At 43.9% G+C, this 21,219-nt stretch overlaps 1 protein-coding gene and 1 pseudogene across 1 annotated transcript in view; one reads left to right on the forward strand and one right to left on the reverse strand.

The window, feature by feature from the left end:
- Window positions 1-21,219, forward strand: part of MSH6 (mutS homolog 6) — a 143,832-nt gene that overhangs the window by 66,192 nt on the left and 56,421 nt on the right. The gene's annotated exons all lie outside the window — the stretch shown is intronic.
- Window positions 8,391-9,892, reverse strand: LOC137778108 (archaemetzincin-2 pseudogene; annotated as a pseudogene).

The following is a 21,219-nucleotide window of genomic DNA, read 5'->3' on the forward strand; positions in this document are numbered from 1 at the left end:
TCTTGCTCAGGAGTGAGGAAGCTGTCCCTGTGGACAGCTTTCCTGGATAAGCACACCGTCTCCATCTTGTTTCTGAGATTAAAACTGCCTTTTTATTGGAAAAAGGGTGATTCCAGGAGAGGCTTTCTTCCTCCAGCACCACTGATATCCAAAAGGTCCCAGGTACCCCACATCTGACTCCCTTAGACTTTGGAAGGAGGAGAGGGCTCGAGGGCTGGCCTCCTGCTGGTGCGTCCTGAGCCAGGGGCCTGGGTTTTGCATACGCAGGGGCACAGCATCCCTCCTAGATTTTGCTCAGGGCCTGGTAAACAGTAGGTACTCACTAAAGAATGAATATGTACATTTATCCGACTTGTGCCCAATCCATTTCTGGACCCTCTTCCCCACTCAAGTCTCTCAGCATCTACCTTCTATGTGGTTCCCCCCAAAATAAATGACCACTGTCTTGCAGAGGGTCTATTACCGGTACAGGGAAACAAGACTATGTTCATTATCTTGATTATGAGGATGGCGAAGGAGAGGAAAAGTTTTCCTGAACCGTTTTAGGGTCCCAGGCAGGGTCTAAACTTTTAACTGACAAAGACAGGAGGAAAGCATACAAATTTATTTAATATAAGTTTTATGTCACATGCGAGCCTTCATAAGGAAATGAAGACCTGAAGAAACAGTTCCATCCAAGTATGTTTATGCTGTCCACTCTTCACCCCTTAGACTTTGGAAGGAGGAGAGGGCTCAAGGGAAGGAAGAGTGGACAGTTGGGGGGGGGAATATGATAGGTCACATGGTATGAACTAAGTATAGGCACTGGGGGAAACTTAGCAAGGCCTGTGTGTTAGGATTCTTCTCAGCAACGCTTTGTCTTTCTTCGGGGATAAGGATGCTCCTTTACTGCAGTATAGGGAGTGCACCCTCACCTGAGTGTTTATGATCTGTTTCAGGGCAGAAGGGTGCTTACGCTGTTTTCTTCAACTCCTTCAGCTTAAAGTATCCAATGTGCCAGGGTGTCATATTTTAGGATAGCATGTCCTGTTCTGTTTTTGTTTTTTCTTGTTTTTTTTAAAATTTATTTATTTATTTATTTTTGGCTGTGTTGGGTCTTCGTTTCTGTGCAAGGGCTTTCTCTAGTTGCGGCAAGCGGGGGCCACTCTTCATCGCGGTGCGCGGGCCTCTCACTATCGCGACCTCTCTTGTTGCGGAGCACAGGCTCCAGATGCGCAGGCTCAGTACTTGTGGCTCACGGGCCCAGCTACTGCGCAGCATGTGGGATCTTACCAGACCAAGGCTCGAACTCGTGTCCCCTGCATTGGCAGGCAGATTCTCAACCACTGCGCCACCAGGGAAGCCCCTGTTTTTGTTTTTATTCTCTCATTAAACTTTGTTTTGATGGGTCTCAAATTCTGCGACAGATTTTTGGTCAAGTTATTTCCATTAAAAAGGACTGATATTAAAACTAATAACTTAAAACTGTAACACACACACCCCAGAAAAATGGCCCACAAAACATTCTCCTTTCCTTCTGAAGTTTTTAGAAAACATTGTTATCATAACCCATCTTTTACTATTAAACTTTTTTTTTTTTTTTTTTTTTAAGACTAGAGAGGTAGGCAGGGGCCAGATTATGGAGATCTTGTAGGCCTTGCCAAGGAGATTAGACTTTATTTTGAGCAGTGGGGAACTATTGTTCTTTTTTTTTTTTTTTTTAATTTTTATTTATTTATTTATTTATGGCTGTGTTGGGTCTTCGTTTCTGTGCGAGGGCTTTCTCTAGTTGTGGTGAGCGGAGGCCACTCTTCATCGCGGTGTGCAGGCCTCTCTCTGTCACGGCCTCTCTTGTTGCGGAGCACAGGCTCCAGAAGCACAGGCTCAGTAGTTGTGGCTCACGGGCCTAGTCGCTCCTCGGCATGTGGGATCTTCCCAGACCAGGGCTCGAACCCATGTCCCCTGCATTGGCAGGCAGATTCTCAACCACTGCGCCACCAGGGAAGCCCTACTATTAAACTTTAATGGTAATTGAGACAAACACTTTTGAGACCTCTCTTCCACCACTGATTAAGCCTGGGACAGCAGGTTTGGGGATGATATTCATTTAGCCTTCTGAGCTTTCTGGGCAGGGTTGGTGATAGCTTCAGAGGGGGATACATATGAAACTTATCAATTTGAACACTTTAAACAGATGCAGATTATTGTATGTCAATTTTACCTGAGCAAAGCAGTTAATAAAAAAGGTAGTTTTGTTTTTTTTTTAAAAAAAGAAGGGTGTTTTGGGGGGAATTCCCTGGCAGTCCAGTCGTTAGGACTCTGTGCTTCCAGGGGAGCTAAGATCCTGCATGCTGCGTGGGCACAGCCAAAAAAAAAAGGGGGGCAGTTTGCGTTCATTAGCCACCCTCAAAGGAGCCAACCACTTTGATTACACCCTTCTAAATATTGTTCCTCAACCCCCAGTATAGCTTTCTTACCTTTTGGTATTAAATATTTTTACTTTTATGAATATAGTAAACGGTATACATTTTCTCTTTCCATTTTTATTTGACATAATAAAATTTGCCAACTTTACTGAGAAAGTATAATTTTCTTTTTATTTATTTATTTTTGGCTGCATTGGGTCTTTGTTGCTGCACGCGGGCTCGTTGCGGTGCGCAGGCTTCTCATTGCGGTGGCTTCTCTTGTTGCGGAGCACAGGCTCTAGGTGCGCGGGCTTCAGTAGTTGTGGCGCTCAGGCTCAGTAGTTGTGGCTCACGGGCTCTAGAGTACAGGCTCCGTAGTTGTGGCTCACAGGCTTAGTTGCTCCGTGGCATGTGGGATCTTCCCGGACCAGGGATCGAACCCGTGTCCGCTGCATTGGCAGGCAGATTCTTAACCACTGAACCACTAGGGAAGTCCCAAAAGTATAATTTTCAAAAAGTTAAAAACATGAGTCTCATGCAAATAAAAAAATGAGCACATGTCAAAATTTAACTCTTTATGAGGCAACCAACAAAGTATTAAAGCTAGTTCCAAGAGAATTGGAGAGAGTGAGGTCTTTACAGTGGCAAAAAAGAAAGAATATTTACAAAAGTTTGCTAACTTAGATACAAAACTGATTTTTATCCTACATTAGCCCAGCATAACCCTAAAAGGAAAGATAGTAATAATCCCTTTTTCCTATTTCCAAGTTTTGGAACATTTTTCTTAACACAGCTTTGGTCACCTAAAGGTTTTATATATTTTAAAATTCTACTGGCCCACCTCCAAACTTTGGAACTGTTGGCTCCGGGTAATTTTTTTTTTAACATAATTGGTAATTCAGGAAAAATTAAACTGTTTACAAGAGGCATTTTCCACTCATTCAACATGAAAATAACTGTACTGTATCCCACCTTCTCATAACTTTGATAACCTGCTTCTTGGGATAGAGAGATAGTAATGAGGAAATGAGCTCTGCTTTTAACAGCTGAGTGTTTTCAAGAAACTGCTTTCTAGTCTTCATCTTGAACTCAAATCTCCAGCCCTACGTTATCCTTCTCAGCTCATACTGGTTTGGACCCCAGTTTAAGGGATTTACTGGCAAAATTCTAGAGAAATGGGATCCCAGAGGCTGGGGATGGGATAAGATTTGGGGAGTTAGTGGGGAAAAGGGTCCAGAAAGGAAGGTGGGATTTGGGGCATTGTAATTCTGCAGAGGTCCAGGCTAAAAGTCCAAGACTGCTTAATGGAGATCCTTAAGAGGGCAGGGGAAATTTTTTACTGAACCAGAAGCATGGAGCTTTCAAAGCAACCAATTGGGCTTAGGGAATTTAAAAGTAAAGCATTTCATTTAAGGATCTTGTCCTTCCTAGATAACTGAGGCTAGGGAGTAAAAAGTCATAGCAGCCCTTCCTCTGCCTTCAAGATTTTATGGATCCAAGTGGGTGGAGCTAATGGTGTAGTCTCCTGGATCAATATTTTATCCCTCTCAGATGGCACAGGTGCAGGTACCTGGGGCCTTCTGAAGATAATGCTTCTGTCCATAAGAGTGGCTCACGGTGGGATTTCAGACACTGCATCAGGCCAGTGGTACTGATATTACTGGATAGGACAGCGAATGGCCTACCACTATTTTTACGCTATCCAATATTTCAGCCGCTCACCACGTGTCTACCGAGCACTTGAAATGCGGCTAGTCCAAAATGAGTTGTGCCCTACATGTAAAATACACATCAGATTTTAAAGACTTAGAAAAAAAACATGTTAAATATCTCATCAATTTTTTTATATTGATCACATGTTGAAATGATATTTTAGATATATTGAGTTTAAAATGTTATTAAGAATAAATTCCCTTGTTTCTTTTTACTTTTTAAAAAGTGTCTACCAGAAAATTTAAAAATATACCTGTGGCTTGTATCACATTTCTACTGGACAGTGCTGACCTACTCTGTCATTTGCCTTCCCACACAATTCCAGAGAGGCGACAACTCCCTAGGCTGTCATCACTCCCACCTCTCTTGACAGGAGTTGGCTTTTGAATTGCAGCTCCTTTCTTCTGGTGCTCATTCATGGGATAGATGTCTCTTGTCCCCAGGTAGTAGTTACTCTATTCGTGCTCCCTGAAATCAGTGAAGCAGGGCCACCGTACAGGACTGTGGAATTAGGAGACTTGCAATTTAGTCAGTGTTGCCACTGATGGGTAGCAGAGTATGCCACCCCGAAATATGCTACTTTGGCATAAAGACTGTTTGAGCTCAAGGCAATTGAGAAGAAGCAGATACAAGAAAAACTCTGCCCTCCCACGATTTGCCTAAAACCAGGACATAAATTTGTAGAGATGTCCTCCTCCCTCCTCTACTAGGAAGAATGGAAGTTAATCACGGGGGATGACTCTAGACCTTTATCATCCCAGAGATGGCACCAGAGGAACTGACATAATAAATTTTACTAACTAGCCCTTATCTTCTATTAGCTCCCACATATATTTACCTTCCCCAAATTTGCCATGCCTAGAAATTCAAAAAGTCTTTTTTTCTCTGTCTTGTCACTCCTCTGTAAATTTATTATTCTTTGGTTAAGATGCAACATAAGCCCAGTTCTAACCACCCCTTTGAGTCACTCATCACTGAGGTTTCTCTCGAGTGATGTGTTAATAAACTGCTCATTTCCTCTTGTGAATCTATCTTTTGTCAGTCTAATTTACACGGCCACAGCCAATGAACCTACTACGATGGGTAGAGGAAGAGGAGAATATTTCCTCCCTGACATCACTGACTTCCTGTGGGACCAGGGCAACTCCCTTAACCTCCCCGGACCCTCCCTTCCTCACTTTCTGAATGACACAGCCTTAGTGAGATCAACACAAAAGTCCATTGCAGCTCTATCTGCTTGAGGATGTAGGAAGATAAAGGGGCTTTTATTATATTGTTATTGTTATTTGGTGACCTTGTAGCTTTTGTTTAGGAAAGTAACCACAGCAGGTGCACCAGGCCTGACCCTCTCACCCTGGTCCAGAATTGTGACTTCTAACCTTGCTGCATTTCATCCAGGAGGAGTATTGATAGTTCCTGCCACCATGTCTTTGTCTACATTATTCCTTCTCTTTCAACATTAATTCTCCCAGCTTATATTGAGTGCCTAATATGTGCCAGGTACTGGGATACAGAGATGAGGACACTCGGGTCTGCTTGAGCACATCTTTCCATGGGATATGACCCATCCATCCACAGACAACTGTAATCCAAAGTGGATAATTTAGTGAGTGATCTGCGCTTGGGTAATAGGGCAGAGAAACAAAGCATGGGCTCGGGGGTGGGAAGGTTTCCTGGAGGAAGGACAGCCTGCGCTGGGTCTTGTGGGGTAGGTGGGAATCAGCCAGCTGAAGAGATGTGGGAGAAAGAAGGCATTCCAGGCGGTGGCAACAGCTTGAGCAAACACAGAGAAGCAAGGCGCAGCTTGGCGTGGGATGGAATTACAAATCGGCTAGTCGTTGGAGCTTAAAACTCAGTAGTGGGAGAGGAAGCTGGAGAGGTGGGTGGGAGGCTGCACCCCAGAGCAGCACTAAGAATTCCTTAGGGCATCTAGGTCCCTTTCCTGTTCATTTTCCTGGCTTCCTCCCTTCCGTTTTCCTGGTTTAGTAAAGGTGCTAATTCCTCTTTGGAACCTCTTTTGGACTCCAGCTTCTGTCCTCTTGCCAAATCCTACCCATACCCCCCTAATGTCATCAGGGGTGATTCACCTGTAGGTTCCGGAATGCTGGCCGCTTCCAAAATGAGCCAGGAAATGAGTTCTGAGTGGCTGGGAACAGCCCCTGCTTTGAGATTTGGAGCAGGGAGCATCCGTGCTGTTTTGGTAGCTCCATTCATTGTTGCTTCCTTTGGACTTGTAAGCTATTCTAGCAAACCCCAGCTGCTCTGCAGTGAAATGTTCCAAATAATTAGTATTTTTGCAGGAATTACCTTTTTAAAATACACGTGCCTTTAAAAGATTGGTTACTGTGCACGTGTTTTTGACTGCCTTTTGTAGCCCATTTTCTCCCCCAGTAGGACCCATGTATAATTTTAGGTAAAAGTAGAAAGGAAATTATGATTCGATAATCATAGTCTAGTTTTAGCAATACTCCTCCTTCAGAGAATCTCAACCTCTCTGAAGCACTCCTGGGCGCAAAGAGCTCACACATTGAATTCTGGCAGGATTTGGGCAGGATCCTCACAGGATCTGGCAGGTGACTGTCTCAGGCCTGAGACATGTTCCACTGCTTGGAAAAGTGGAGCTGTGGACAGATCTGCTGATGTCGAAAGCGTAAGACAGGTGGGGTGCAACTAGCATAATCACTCAGACATTATTAGTCCATGATTATTCCATTTTCTGTAGCAATTCACCTCCCTTCTGCTTCCTCTCACCTGAGATACAGCTGTGCCGGCTGCCAAGGCCTCAATATGTCCAGAAACCACAAAACCATCAATATTCACAGAAACAGGTTGGTGGTCCCCACCCCCCTTGGTGGTTTCCCATGATGGCAAAGGAAATGACCTGACAATCATTCTCAATGACCATAGATTGACCTTCAGTTTCCTTGTTATATTATCATTATTATTTCCTTTGCTCAAGAGAAGGGAAAAGGGCCTATTACGTACAGTGGGTCCTCAGTATTTGTGGGTTCCACATCCATGGAGTCAACCAACTGGGGACCAAAACTATTCAAGGAAAAAAAATTCCAGAAAGCTCCAAAAAGCAAAACTTGAATTTGCTGTGTGCCAGCAACTATTCACATAACATTTATATTGTATTAGGTACTATAAGTAATCAAGAGATGATTTAAAGTATAAGGGAGGATCTGGGTTAAGTCCTGTAGGGGAGGAAAATAACTTTTTCTCTACCCTCCTAGGTTCTGTAGCTAAAGCCCTGGAAATCAAACTGACAAAAGACAATTTAACAAGAGAAAAACAGAGTTTAGTAATGCATGCAGCGTGAATATACATGGGAGAAACTCAGTGATGAGTAACTCAAAGGGATGGTTAGAACTTGGTTAGAACTTGGAATTCCCTGGCGGTCCAGTGGTTAGGACTCAGCGCTTTCACTGCTAGGGCCTGGGTTCAATCCCTGGTCAGGGAACTAATATCCTACAAGCTACATGGCAGGACCAAAAAGAAAGGAAAAAACAAGAAAGAACTTGGAGCTTATTTGGCGTCTTAACAAAGAATAACAAATCTGTAGAGAAGGGATAAGACAAAAGAAAAGGAGTTTAGGCTTTTCGGGGTGGCATACTGTGGGAAGGTAAATATATCAGAGGAAACTAACAGAAGACGAGTGTATTTTATTTAGTAAGGTTTGGTTTCGTAGATTCCTCTTGATGCCATGTCTGGCCTGAGTCTAGAGTTGTCTCTGGTGATTGAGTCCAAAATTTGTCCTCCTCTTCCTGGCATGGAAGAGGGAGACAACTTTACAAATGAAAATTAATAATCCTGCTTTTAGCCAGGTTGGGGAGGGCAGATAGCTTCTTTTCTGCATCTGCTGCTTTGTAATTGCCTTCAGCACAAAATGATCCTTATGCCAAAGTGGCATGTTTTGGGTGGCGTATTCTGGTCCCCTTCATTGCTGACTCCACCAGTTAAGTGACCTTCATCAGTGTACCCAGCCTCTCAAAGCCTCAGAGAGGCTTATAAAATGTGTTCAATAAGAGTATTTTCTTCTTCACAGAGCTGTGATGAGGATTAAATGGAATATAGCACATAAACTCTTTTTTTAATGTGCAAGTATTTATTTTAAGTAGTCCTAATTGAAGGTTCTTATTTTGGGAGAACAGCAAGGCATTTTATTATTCACTTTTTCCATTCTATTTTTTTTCTTTTTTTATGAAGTATACAGCAAAGTATTCAGTTATGTATGTGTGTGTGTGTGTGTGTGTGTATATATATGTATATTCTTTTTCAGATTCTTTTCCATTATAGCTTATCACAAGAACACTCTTTCCATTCTTTAAAGGCTTCCACTGGTTTTGACAAATTCAAATTCAGTCTCTTTTGACTGCTCGGCTTGGAGGATCTTAGTTCCCCGACGAGGGACTGAACCCTGGGCCCTCAGCTGTGAAAGCGCAGAGTCCTAACCACTGGACCGCCAGGGAATTCCCAGCAAATTCCCACTATCCTCATGACTAAGTTTCAGAGTAATTCCAGGTGTGTCAGCAGATTGATCATCAATCCACTTTGTATCTTTCTGTATTATTGAAGCAAATAGCACTCTGCAACTTGCATAAACAGATAGGGCAAAGGTTGAGGAGGCTCTGGCCAGCTTCTTCCAAGTGGTTGGAGCCTTGCATTAGGCAGGTCAAAGTCCAAATATGTGTCCAGTCTCATGGGTTAAAGTCTTATAGGACTGAAGCAACAAAATGCCACTTCAGAAGTGTAATAGTTATCAAAAACCGAAAAGCCACTTAGAAGATATTTTCTGCAGCGCTTCTTCACTTTGCCTTCACAGAGTGAGATATAAAATCACTGCCATACCTGGCAAAGCTGAATATCCCCACACCATCTGTCAAAGAGGCCTGTCCAGGGGCTTCCCTGGTGGCGCAGTGGTTAAGAATCCGCCTGCCAAGGCAGGAGACACGAGTTCGAGCCCTGGTCTGGGAAGATCCCACATGCTGCGAAGCAGCTAGGCCCGCGAGCCACAACTACTGAGCCCGCACACCACAGCTACTGAAGCCTGCGTGCCTAGAGCCCATGCTTCACAACAAGAGAAGCCACCGCAATGAGAAACCCACGCACTGCAACGAAGAGTAGCCCCCGCTGGCCACAACTAGAGAAAGCCCGTGCGCAGCAACAAAGACCCAGCACAGCCAAAAATAAAATAAATACATTTAAAAGAAAAAAAAGCAGCCTGTCCAAAGACAAAATTCCAGGAGTCTCTTGGGTAAAGATCAATCATTGTTACCTCCACAGCACAGAAGGCATCTTCAGGTCCCTTCTCTTTTAAGAGCTTCAGGATGTGTCCTGCATGACTTTTAGGCTTTGTGTGTTCTTATTGACTCTAAAGGAACACCTCATTGCAGAGATAGGAACTGGTTCTAGGAGCTTTACTGTCAAGCCATAGAAAAATGCTTTACAGTAGCGCTTGAGCCATTTAACATATTCTTCACTGATAATTCTGGTGTTTCCTAGAGATCCAATGCACTGTATATAAATACTGCATTTCTCAGGAGATGGTATCTTTCTGTAAGGGTCATTGGAAAAACTCTTCAAAGTCTTGGGGAGCCTCAGGATAGGAGGTGATCCAATCTGATTGCAAATGCAAAGTAACGGGTCGAAAGAGATCACTGTCTGGCTGGAAGTCTTCTTGCATCAAATGCTGTTACACCAGCATCTAACTTCTACTACTGTGACACAAGCGCTGGGTTCTTTGAGATGAGAGCTGTTTCTAGTGTCTGTTCAGAGTGCTGTACTGTTTGCATCTTTAGGGAGGAAGGCTCCCACTGAAGTTTTTACCTTTCAAGGACAGGCATGTCTGGGCCTGGTTGGAAAACAATTGTGTGGGGTGTCTTCACCTCTCACCCTCGGCATCAACCACAGCCTGTCTCCCATGGCAGCCCCCGAGCCCGTGCACATAAACTCTTAGAACAGAGCCTAACATAGTTTGTTATTCTGAGGGGAAGGATGGTGCAGAAGGTAAGAGCATGGACTTTGGAGACATGTTGCCTGGCCTTGAATCTCAGCTCTGTCACTGTGTGATCTTGGGTATAATACTTAACCTCTCTGGTCCTCAGTTTCTTCACCTATAAAATAGAAAGTATACTTCATAGGGTGTTAAGTTATTTTTAAAAATGAATGTACGTAAAGCACTTCAAACGGGACCAGGAGTACAGGACACTTTGTGTAAGTTTTAGCCACGCGCGTTATCCTGGGCTCAGGGAAGGGAAAGTAAGCCAGCAGCAGCGGCAGGTTGACAGATCTTCTCTGGCTGAAATCAGTGGATGGGATGAAGCCCCCTGCTGTGAGTCAGGATCCCTAGATGTATTCCCACCCACTGTGCAGGATGACCTTGAGCCGTCCCTCTATCTCCCTGGTCTCGTTTCCCCTTCTGTAAAGCGTGACGGCTGGATGTGGAGGTCTCAGAGGTGCGGCCCTCGCATTCAACCAGTGGGACAGAAGCAGAGGCATGGACTAAAATGACAAAGCAGACGTCCAGGGTGATCTTTTGGAGCACCTGAAGGTGGACCAGTGAGCAGGAGTACTGCTGGCCTGGGGGCAGCCACCCATCCACACTGCAGGGGAAGGCTGGGTGCTCAGGTGAGGGACCTCATTTCTGCTTGGATTGGAAGAAATGAGAAGCCCCACCCTCTCCCATCACCTCCCCACCCCAGACTCCTTGCCAGCATGCAGCAGTGTGGCACCGACCACTCCTTCTTGATCTAACACTCTAGTTTACTGCAGAAGTGTAAAATATTCATGCTGAGAAAGGCCTGGGAAGCTTCAGGAAATGCTTCCCCGGGGTTTGTCTGTGCCAGGGGCTGGAATTCAGGGAGAAAATGAACTGCCTCTCCCTCCTGGGGAGCAATGCTGGGAGGAGCAGGGCATGGCTCTTGAGAGGACATGATGCCTCAAGAGGACATGATGCCTCGAGAGGGCTGTGAGCGGTGGTTCCCCAAAGGAGGGGCTTGGGGAAACCCGACTGAGGGTCACAGAGAGGGGCTGTGGCCCCTGGGAGAAGGGTGTTCTGAGCCCACATATCCTGGAGGATCCAGGAGATGAGAGGGAGGGCTCGGCTGCCTCTGAAGGGATTAACCTGCCAGCTGAACGAGGAGGAGGCGAGGATTAAGGGTCAGGGGTCACCAGCTTTCTTTGCTGGTGACCCCCTTGGGGAAGGGTCTTGGGCCAGGCCTTCCTAGGAGCAACCCTGTGGAATGGAATCCAGTTCATGATTTTTACAACATGCCAAGGACAGGGCCAGGTGCTGGATATAAAACTCAAACTAAAATGCAGCCCCTGCCCTTTCCTCTGTTGAAAACACGGACACAGACAGACTATTGAAATACAGATTAGCTCAGTGGTGAAAAACAACAAACCACACCAAACTAAAACGTCCAGCTAGGGAGGAATATCCATATGGAGGAACACCAAGCAACTGTTGGAAAATGAGGCACTACCTCATTTACTCATCTGCAGAGATGTACAAGGACCATGAAGTGGAAAATGTATTGGACACAACAGTTTGTAGAGCAGAGTCCCATCATGTAAAACAAAAAAAATATGCATGTGGTGTGTGTGTGTGTGTGTGTGTGTGTGTGTGTGTGTGCACGCACATGCACATACTTGCCTATGCATACAATATTTCTTGGAAAAATAAGAAAATTAAAATATCTATCTCTGGGATGGCATTAGGCTGGTGAGGGAAGAGGAGAAGTATTACTTCTCACTTGTACCCTTTTTCATTGCTTGGATATTTTAATTATATACATATTATCTTAGTCTGTTTGAGCTGCTGTAAGAGAACACCCTAGACTGGATGGCTTATAAACAACAGAAATTTATTTCCCACCATTCTGGAGGTTGGGAAGTCCAAGATGAAGGCACCAGCAGATTTGGCGTCTGGTGAAAGCCTGCTTCCTGGTTCATAAATGACTGTCTTCTCCGTGTGTCTTCACGTGGCAGAAGGGGGAAGGCAGCCCCCTGTGATCTCTTTTATTAAGGGCACTAATTCCATTCATGAAGGCTCCACCCTCATGACATAATTACCTCCTAAAGACCCCACCTCCTAATGTCATCACACTGGAGGTTAGGATTTCTACATGGGAATTTTGAGGGGACACATTCAGTCTATAACACATGTATTACTTTAATAATTTAAAAATAGTTTAAAAAGTTAAAGGAATGTAAATACAATCAGAGAAATATACAGAGAGCACATTTTGGGGGTGTAGAAGTGGGATGTAGAGGAAGTACAAAGCTTTAGAAGAATTTTTCTATGAAATTGAAGGGGTTGGATGAGAGCTTAAGGTGAAGAAATTTTGTGGGGTTTTTCTATGATGTTGAAGAGGTCGGTCAGGCAATGAAGTTTTAAGAAGTCAGGGGAAGGGAGATGGAATAGGTAACCAACCCCATCAAGTAAAAGAATTTTTGAAGGCCCCTAAAGCCACAACTGAATGAGAGCAGCAGATATTTGTAGAAGCATCAGTGTGCTGGGTTACAGTTAGAGTCATAGGTAAGGACCTGGAATGCTAGGGCTTTTCCCTTTAATCCTTACAACAGCCCTTAGGGATAGGTAGCACTTTTTTTTTTTTTTTTTTTAACAGATGAGGAGACTGAGGCACAGATAAGTAATTTGCTGGTGGGTGGTAAAACTGAGTACCCCACTCAAATATGACTTCAAAACATGTGCTTTTCCCAAAAAGCTCTACAGAGATGCATTGGAACCCTTCCTCTGACCACGTACATGCACAAATCCCCAATAAACAGTGACCTAGCCTCTGCTTCACCACCAGCACTACATGTTGAGGCAGAAGTTCTGATGCACGGAGAATTCTTCCTAATATATCTTCTGACACCTGTGCTGCTGTCCTTTCCTTTCTTGCCTTAGTTCTACCCTCTGAAGCAGCTGCCCTTCAGTATGAAAGATACCCATTGTAACCTGCCTGCATCTTCTCCAGAACAAATATCTCTACTTCTTTAAAATTTTGATATGACATAATTTTCAAATGCTTCATCATCCTGGTGTCTCATACACAATGTTCAACATACAACAAAATATTATTAGACATTCAAAGAAGGAAAATGTGAACCATAATTCAGAGAAAAATCAGTCAATAGAAATAAACCTCGAGGTGACAGATGATGGAATTATTAAATGTACAAACCAAGGGTCCAATCAGGAGACAGAAAGCACAGAGTAGTTTGAACAGAAAATGTTTCATGTAAAGAATTATTAACTATAACAGGAGAGTAACTATAAAGGAAAAAACGTTGGGTAGCACTCTAAAGAATACCCTAAGGCCGAGGGAGAAGGACCAAGGAAGAAACAACTTAGGAGGGAGATCTCTTCCCAAGATAGAGATCCAGACCTAATTTCAACCCACTCAAGCGTAGAAAAGTTCTCTGGGTTGCCCAGGTCAGAGCTGGTCTACAGTTGGTGGGAAAGTAGAAAACACTTGCTTCCAGGGTAGAGGTGGGCCAAAGTTTGGTGGGTGGGGATGCAGAGGGAGTCAAGGCATCAGGAGCCAACTTAGCAGCAGGGCAGTGTGAGGCCTGGGTTGTATGGTGTCCATGTCAAGAGGGCCATGGGAAGCAACCACCTGGGGTACAGGGCTGAGGCTAGTAGGTGGGTGCACAAGGGAGTTGAGGTGCTGGGAGCCAGTTGCTGGTAGGGCGGCCTCAGGCCCTGGATTCATGTTGTCTACATCAGGAAGACTATAGAGAGGAGTTACTTGGCTGGAACCAGTCCTGCAAGCTTGCCGAGGAACTGTGTGCTTTGGACATGAGGTTGGCAGACATGCAACAGGAGCAAACAAACAAACACAGAAGCACTGGAACCAGGAGAAAACTCCCTCTTCCTGCAAAGTCCCTCCAGCTTCTTCTACTGGAGGAATTGATTTTTGACAAAGGATCCAAAGAAATTCAATAAGGAAAGGAAACTTTTTCAACGTATTGTACTGAAACAACTGGATAAACATATGGGGGAGAATAAATTTACCACCACACACAAAAATTAATTTGAGCTGGTTTATGGTCCTAAAGAGAAAAGGTTAAAATACAAAGCTTCAAGATGAAAGCATAGGAGGACTCCCCTGGTGGCGCAGTGGTTAAGAATCCACCTGCCAATGCAGGGGACATGGATTCGAGGCCTGGTCCAGGAAGATCCCACATGCCGTGGAACAACTAAGCCTGCGAGCCACAACTACTGAGCCCGTATGCCACAACTACTGAAGCCTGCACCCTAGAGCCCACGCTCTGCAACAAGAGAAGCCACCGCAATGAGAAGCCTGAGCACTGCAGCGAAGAGTAACCCCGCTCGCCACAACTAGAGAAAGCCCGCGCGCAGCAACAAAGACCCAACGCAGCCAATAAATAAATAAATAAATAAACAAATAAATTTATAAAAGAAAGAAGAAAGCACAGGAGAAACTCTTCATGATCTTGAGCTAGGCAAAGATTTTTTAGACTGGACTCAGCAATAACCATAAAGATTGATAAATTGGACTTCATCAAAATTTAAAACACCTGTTCATCAGAAGACACCATTAAGAAAATGAAAAGGTGGAACTTCCCTGGTGGTCCAGTGGTTGGGACTCTGAGCTCCCAATGCAGGGAGTGCGGGTTCAATTGCTGGTCGAGGAATTAGGACTCCGCGTGCCACACAGCACAGCCAAAAAACAAAAAAAGAAAAGAAAATGAAAAGGCAAGCCATGGGCTAGGATATGTCTAGATCCTACTCTATGTTTGTAACTCATATTCTGCAAAGGATTTGTATCCAGATTATATAAAAATTTACACATCAATTAAAAAACAATAAATAGTGAAAAAACTTGAACAAACACTTCACAAAGAGAGATATACAAATGGCCATAAGCACGTGACAAGCTACGTTGCATCATTAATCATCAGAGAAATGCAAATTAAAACCAAATGATGTATACCATTTCACCACTAGAGTGACTAAAACTTAAAACACTGACAGTAACACTTGTTAGCAAAGATGTAGAGCAACTGGAATTCTTATAACTGCTCATGGGAATGTAAAATGGTATAACCACTTTGGAAAACAGCTTGGAAATTTCTTATACAGTTAAACATATACCTACTCTATGATCCAACAATTCCACTCCTAGGGATTTACCCAAGATAAATGAAATTTATCCAAATTTATTTATTTATTTATTTAGCTGCGCCAGGTCTTAGTTGCAGCACGTGGGATCTTCATTGCCCCATGTGGGATCTTCATTGCGACATGCGGGATCTTTAGTTGCATGTGGGCTCTTAGTTGCAGCACACAGGATCTAGTTCCCTGACCAAGGATTGAACCCAGGCCCCCTGCTTTGGGATCGCGGAGTCTTAACTACTGAACCACCAGGGAAGTCCTTATTTATCCAGATTTGTGACCAAATGTTCATAGCTACTTTATTCCTATGAGCTAAAATCTGGAAACAACTAGCTGTCCTCCAACAGATAAACAGATTTAAAAAAAAACTGTGGCATGTCCATAAAATGGAATATTATTCAACATTAAAAAGGAACAAAATGTTAATTCAAGTGACAACATGGATAAATCTCAGAAACGTTATGTTGAGTAAAAGAAGTTAGAGACAAAAAGAGGACATATTGCACGATTCCATTTCTATGAAAGTCTAAAAGAGGCAAAACTAAGCCCAATGATTGAAATCATATCAGTAATTACCTGGAGAGAGTGGTCATAGATTGACCACAAAGAGGCAGGGAATAACTTTCCAGGGTGATAAAGTTCTCTACCTTGATTGGGGTAGTGATGACATGGGGTTATGCATTTATCAAAATTCAATGAGTTATATACTTTAAATGCCCATTTCATTTGTAAATTATACCAGAATAAATTTGATTTTATAAAGAGATTTATTGAGCATCTACTAGATGCCAGCTTTGTGAACTGTGAAGAGTGAACATAAAATAAGTTTTCTAGAAAAAAAAAAAAAATGAAAAAAGGGGAAGTAGTTGAAGATATACAGGAAAAGGAATAACAGAGAGGGTCCTTACGGAGAAAGAGGGAAACTTAGAGCCCAGCTGGCTGTGGTCAGCGTGGTAGACACTGAGACACGAGAAGGAGGACAATGGAAGGAAGAACTGGTGAGAAACAAGTGGAAGGACTGCGAGGCCATGCCATTGTCCCAGCTGAGCCTGGCAATCTCAAATCTCTGATCTCCCCAAGGGTAGGATTTCTCCAGCATTGCTGGGTAACCTAGTGGAAGGGGCAGGGAGAGGGTAAAAATTTTGGGGTGTTTAAGAGCACGTGGCATGGAAGGGGAAAATGATAAGAGTTGGAGGCATTAAGCAGTTGAAATGATACCCAGGGGCTAAGCTAGGAGGGGAAGGAAGTGAAGGCAGGAGGGGAGCAGATGGAGAAAATTGAAGACTTGGGGGGCAAGTGGAACAGGTAAGAGGGCTAGAGGCAGAAGGTCAGGGTCAGGCTGGGACTGGAGCTGACGATTTCTGGTCTGCTCCTCTCCTACAGACAAAACACTTAGGATTTCTTTGGCACTCATCATTTCAGTGAATTCCACACTCTTATTGAAAGCCTATTGTATAGTAGTCCAAACTGTCATGAAAAGGAAGGTTTGTGTAGTTGTCTCCACCTAGTAGAAGACACATTCTCCTGAGGCTGTGTTCCTACAGAGCTCTGTCTGCCCACCTCAGCAGCATACTGCACACTGTATTTTTAAATGGAGAGCGTAAATATCTATCCAACATTAAAGTTCTCATACCCTTTAGCCAGCAATTTCACTTCTAAGAACTTATTCTTACTGGTGTGGCTGGACACACACAGGCTATTTGTTTTAATGCCATTTGTAATGCCATTTGCAACTGTAGGAGCAATAAGGTCACCAGGAGGCTGGTTAAATGAACAAGAGTACTTCCATGTAATGAAATACCATTGCATCCATTACAAGAAAAAGAAAGTTCTTTCAGTGTCAGTATGAACTGGTTTCAAATATGTATTGTTTAAAGTGAAAATGAAAATAAGATACCGAACAGTGCGTATGATGTTTTATCATTTGTGTAAAAATAAAAGCACATGTACATCTAGAAACTGGACACAAGTCACTCCTGGAACAGTTCTGCAGCTTAGGGATGGGAGGAGGACTTACTTTTTACTGTACACCCTTTGTTCCTTTATGATTTTGTGTTATTTTACCTTTAGAATTTTGAGAATACGAGAGAAAGAGAGATTGAGAAATGGAGAGAGAGGGAGAGAGAGGGGAGACAGGGAGAGAAATGAGAATATGAATGAATTACTTGTTAGTGTCTGGAGGACAGAGGGAAAGCTCAGCATAAGAACGAAGCCCTAATGATGGACTTTTAGGACTTGACCGCCCAGGGTCCCTCAGTAGTCACTGCGCTGCCGACCTTTCAAGCACCTTCCCAGCTCCAAACAACTGCACTTCAGAGGGCCGGCCTCTGGAAATGGGATCCACCGCTTACCTCTGTACAGACACCTCTCCATTACTCAGCTACCTGGCAACCTCACCTGCCCAGAGCACAGCTAAGAAATAGAACATTTTTTTAAATGACTCTGAAGTGTCACCATAGATGTCACTAAAGCTCATACATTTTTTTGGATCCTCACTTAGAGCCCATTTCCCTTTGTAGGGACCCACTCAGCCCCCCAGAGTTGGTTGAGGGGAAGGCAGAAACATCTGTATATATATATATCCTCAAAGAAGTGCAGGTCATTTGCCACTTCACATGCCTTGATGTCATGAGGGCATCTGGAGTTATCCCACAGCTCAGCCACTGCTGTCTGTAATCAAGGCCCTTGTTTTAGCACAAAGAGATAAATTCTTGTTGGGGTTCTGCGATGGAGAAGACAGACAAGAGCAGTGCATGTCAGGAAGATTTCTATATAAACCTTTTAAAACTCTCTGAGGGTTAAAGGGATAGACTCCATCACCTAGACATCTTGGCTTTTACAGAGTGACTCATTCCCCCAAGGTTTCACTTCAGAGCAATGGGAGGGGTCGGGGGAAGGTATGTTCAATGTTTAGAAGATTATAAAATCACAGAATTCAAATAGACAAAGGAAAATCAGCGGCAGCTTGCTTCCGTGGGGCTCTTCTTTTTTTTTTTTTTTTAGGTTTATTTATTTATTTATTTATTTATTTATTTATTTTTGGCTGTGTTGGGTCTTCGTTGCTGTGTGCGGGCTTTCTCTAGTTGCAGCAAGCAGGGGCTACTCTTCGTTGCAGTGCATGGGCTTCTCATTGTGGTGGCTTCTCTTGTTGTGGAGCACGAGCTCTAGGCATGAAGGCTTCAGTAGTTGTGGCACAGGCCCAGTAGTTGTGGCGCATGGACCTAGTTGCTCCGTGGCATGTGGGATCTTCCTGGACCAGGGCTCGAACCTGTGTCCCCTGCATTGGCAGGCGGATTCTTAACCACTGCGCCACCAGGGAAGTCCATCCGTGGGGCTCTTGAATGAGCTCAGGAGGGGAGGGGTCTGTCCTGCCCAAGAGGCAGAGGGGCTCAAAAACAGGATCCAAATTCTTGCTCTGCAAAAACCTCTAGATACACACAGCCACTTAACTCTCTGAGCCTCCGTTTTATCTTCTGTACAATGGGAATAACAATCTCTAAGCTCCCAGTATTACCAAATCATTGTGATGATTTAATTCAACTCAACTCATTTCCACAAGCATCTGTTGAGAATCTACTACATGCGCTGCCTGGTGCTAGGTAAGCCCTGTAGGGAACAGAAAAATGAATAAAACATAGTCTTTAACTTCAGAGAGCTTGTAATCTGGCAGGTCCAAATTAACTAACATATGGTGTGAGATAATAGAAAATATATGTTGGTCTCTGTTCCCCATTTTTGACACAGAGCTCCTGAAACTCTTGTAATTTCCTGGGTGATAGCAGTGAATTGTGTTCTAATGAGGAGACCCTGCTGGGTGCACTCCTACGTGGCTCCTGGATGGAAGGACCAAACCATGATTAGAAGCTTGGAATTTTCAGCCCTGCCTCCCATTCTCTTGAGAAGGGAGAAGGGCTGAAAAGGGAGTTATTGGTGGATCATTCGGATGTGATGAAACCTCCATAAAAATCCCAACTGTATGGTATTTGGATCACTTCTGGGTTGGTGAACCCATGCAGACTGGAGAAGAGAGATGCACCTGGAGAGGGCATGGAAGCGCCACATCTTTTCCCCGTACCTTGCATTATGCATCTCTTCCATCTGTCTGTTCCTGAGTTGTATTCTTTCATAATAAACCAGTAATCTAGTAAGTAAAATGCTTCTCTGAGTTCTGTAAGCCTCTCTAGCAAATTATTAAACCCAAGGAGAGGGTCGTGGAACCTCTGATTTATAGCCAGTCAGTCAGATGTACAGGTAACTGATGTCCGAAGTCCAAGGAGGTGGTCACTGGGAGGTGGTCCTATCTATAGCCAGTCGGTCAGAAACACTGGTGATAATCTGGGGATGGGGGTGGGGAGTGGGGGGGGCCGTCTTGTGGGCCTGTGGGATCTGATGCCGTCTCCAGGTAGATAGTGTCAGAATTGAAGTTGAATTGTAGGACATGCAGGTGGTGTCTCAAGAACTGCTTGTTGGTGTGGAAAGACACCTCTCTCCATGCATCGAAAATTGGGTCCCGGAACATAATTTCCATAGGAAAGTGCTTCGGAAAGGAAACCCTCGTCCACAAAAGAGAAGTGTCAGTACTTTTTCTGGAAGCTTGGAGTTTGTAGTGACACTCTTAGTAAAGGAGCAGCATAGCATAAAACCAAGTTTAGCAAACAGAGGCCTGGGAGCAGCACCCTGTCCAAGCTCCACCACCCAAGAATCCATATTTCTTGTAAACCTTTCCAAGGAAGAGATGCAAGCCCACCCTCCAAACCAAGAGACCACTTGGTCCTGCTGATCTATCCTCTTAAAGTCTCCGGAATCAGCCCCCTGGCAAAACTGGAGTCCTGCTCGCAAGTTGTTCCTATGGATAAGGTCTTAGTGGAACACAGCTATGCCCATTCATATTGTCCGTGGCTGCTTCACACTTTTAACAGCAGGACTGAGTAGTTGGTAATAGACTGTATGGCGCAAAGAGCCAAAAACATTTTCTATCTGGCCCTTTACGGTGTGGAAATAAACAAGAGTTAGCCACTATCACCTGTGGTTGGCAGAGACATAAAGGCAGGATGGGAAAAGTTTATGGGGGAAAAGGTACAGGCTTCAGGTGTGTCCTGACTGGAGGTTGCTGGCCTGGGGAAGCTGAAGATGAGGGTCTAGAAGCTGGGGGACCTATGTGACTACTTAGAGGCCCATATTGGCGTCCTCTGCTTGGTCCTAAGTTGGAAGCAGGGACAAAAATTAGGGAGACTGTCAGTTATTAATCAAATCCTAGCTGTTTGGGGCCAGTTGTTGCCAGGGTTATTTTTTGGCTTCCTGAGCTGGTGGCTATGACAGATGATGGTCTGATGTCCTGCAAGGCTTAAAGATAGCAAGCTGGCTTCCAGGGCTGGTTACTGTAGATAATGGATTGGTTTCCTGGACTGAATGCTGTAGATTATGGGTCTGGGTCCTATTTTTATACAGGGTCTGTCCATTTTCCATTTGTATATTCAGTTTCTCAACAGAAGTTTGCTTATTCCAGTGGTGATCATTTTGTAATGTATAAAGATATCAAATCACTATGTTGTATACCTGAAACTAATATAATTTTGTAAGTCACTTATGCTTCAATAAAAATAAATATAAATATATATTTATATATCTTAAAGTTTGCCTATTCCACTATTTAAGGTGAAGTGTTTTAAATGAGTGGGTCCTAGATACTTGGGTAAGTTACTTTAGGTCTCTGTGCCTCAGTTTCCTCATCTATAAATTGGGGATCATGACAGTTCCTGCCTCATAGGGTTTTGGAAAAATTAAGTCCACATAAAATACATCCAGCAGAGTGCCTGATACACAGTGCATCTCAATGAATATTATTCACTGTATTATAATCATCCCATGAAACTCCTTCAAGGCAAGGTCTGTGCCTTTTGTCCCAATAGTCCCAGCTTCTGTCAGAGGGTTTGACACATAGTAGTTATTCGATAAATATATGATAAGTAA

The sequence above is a fragment of the Eschrichtius robustus genome, chromosome 15 (genome assembly GCF_028021215.1).
Source record: "Eschrichtius robustus isolate mEscRob2 chromosome 15, mEscRob2.pri, whole genome shotgun sequence".
Taxonomy (NCBI): domain Eukaryota; kingdom Metazoa; phylum Chordata; class Mammalia; order Artiodactyla; family Eschrichtiidae; genus Eschrichtius; species Eschrichtius robustus.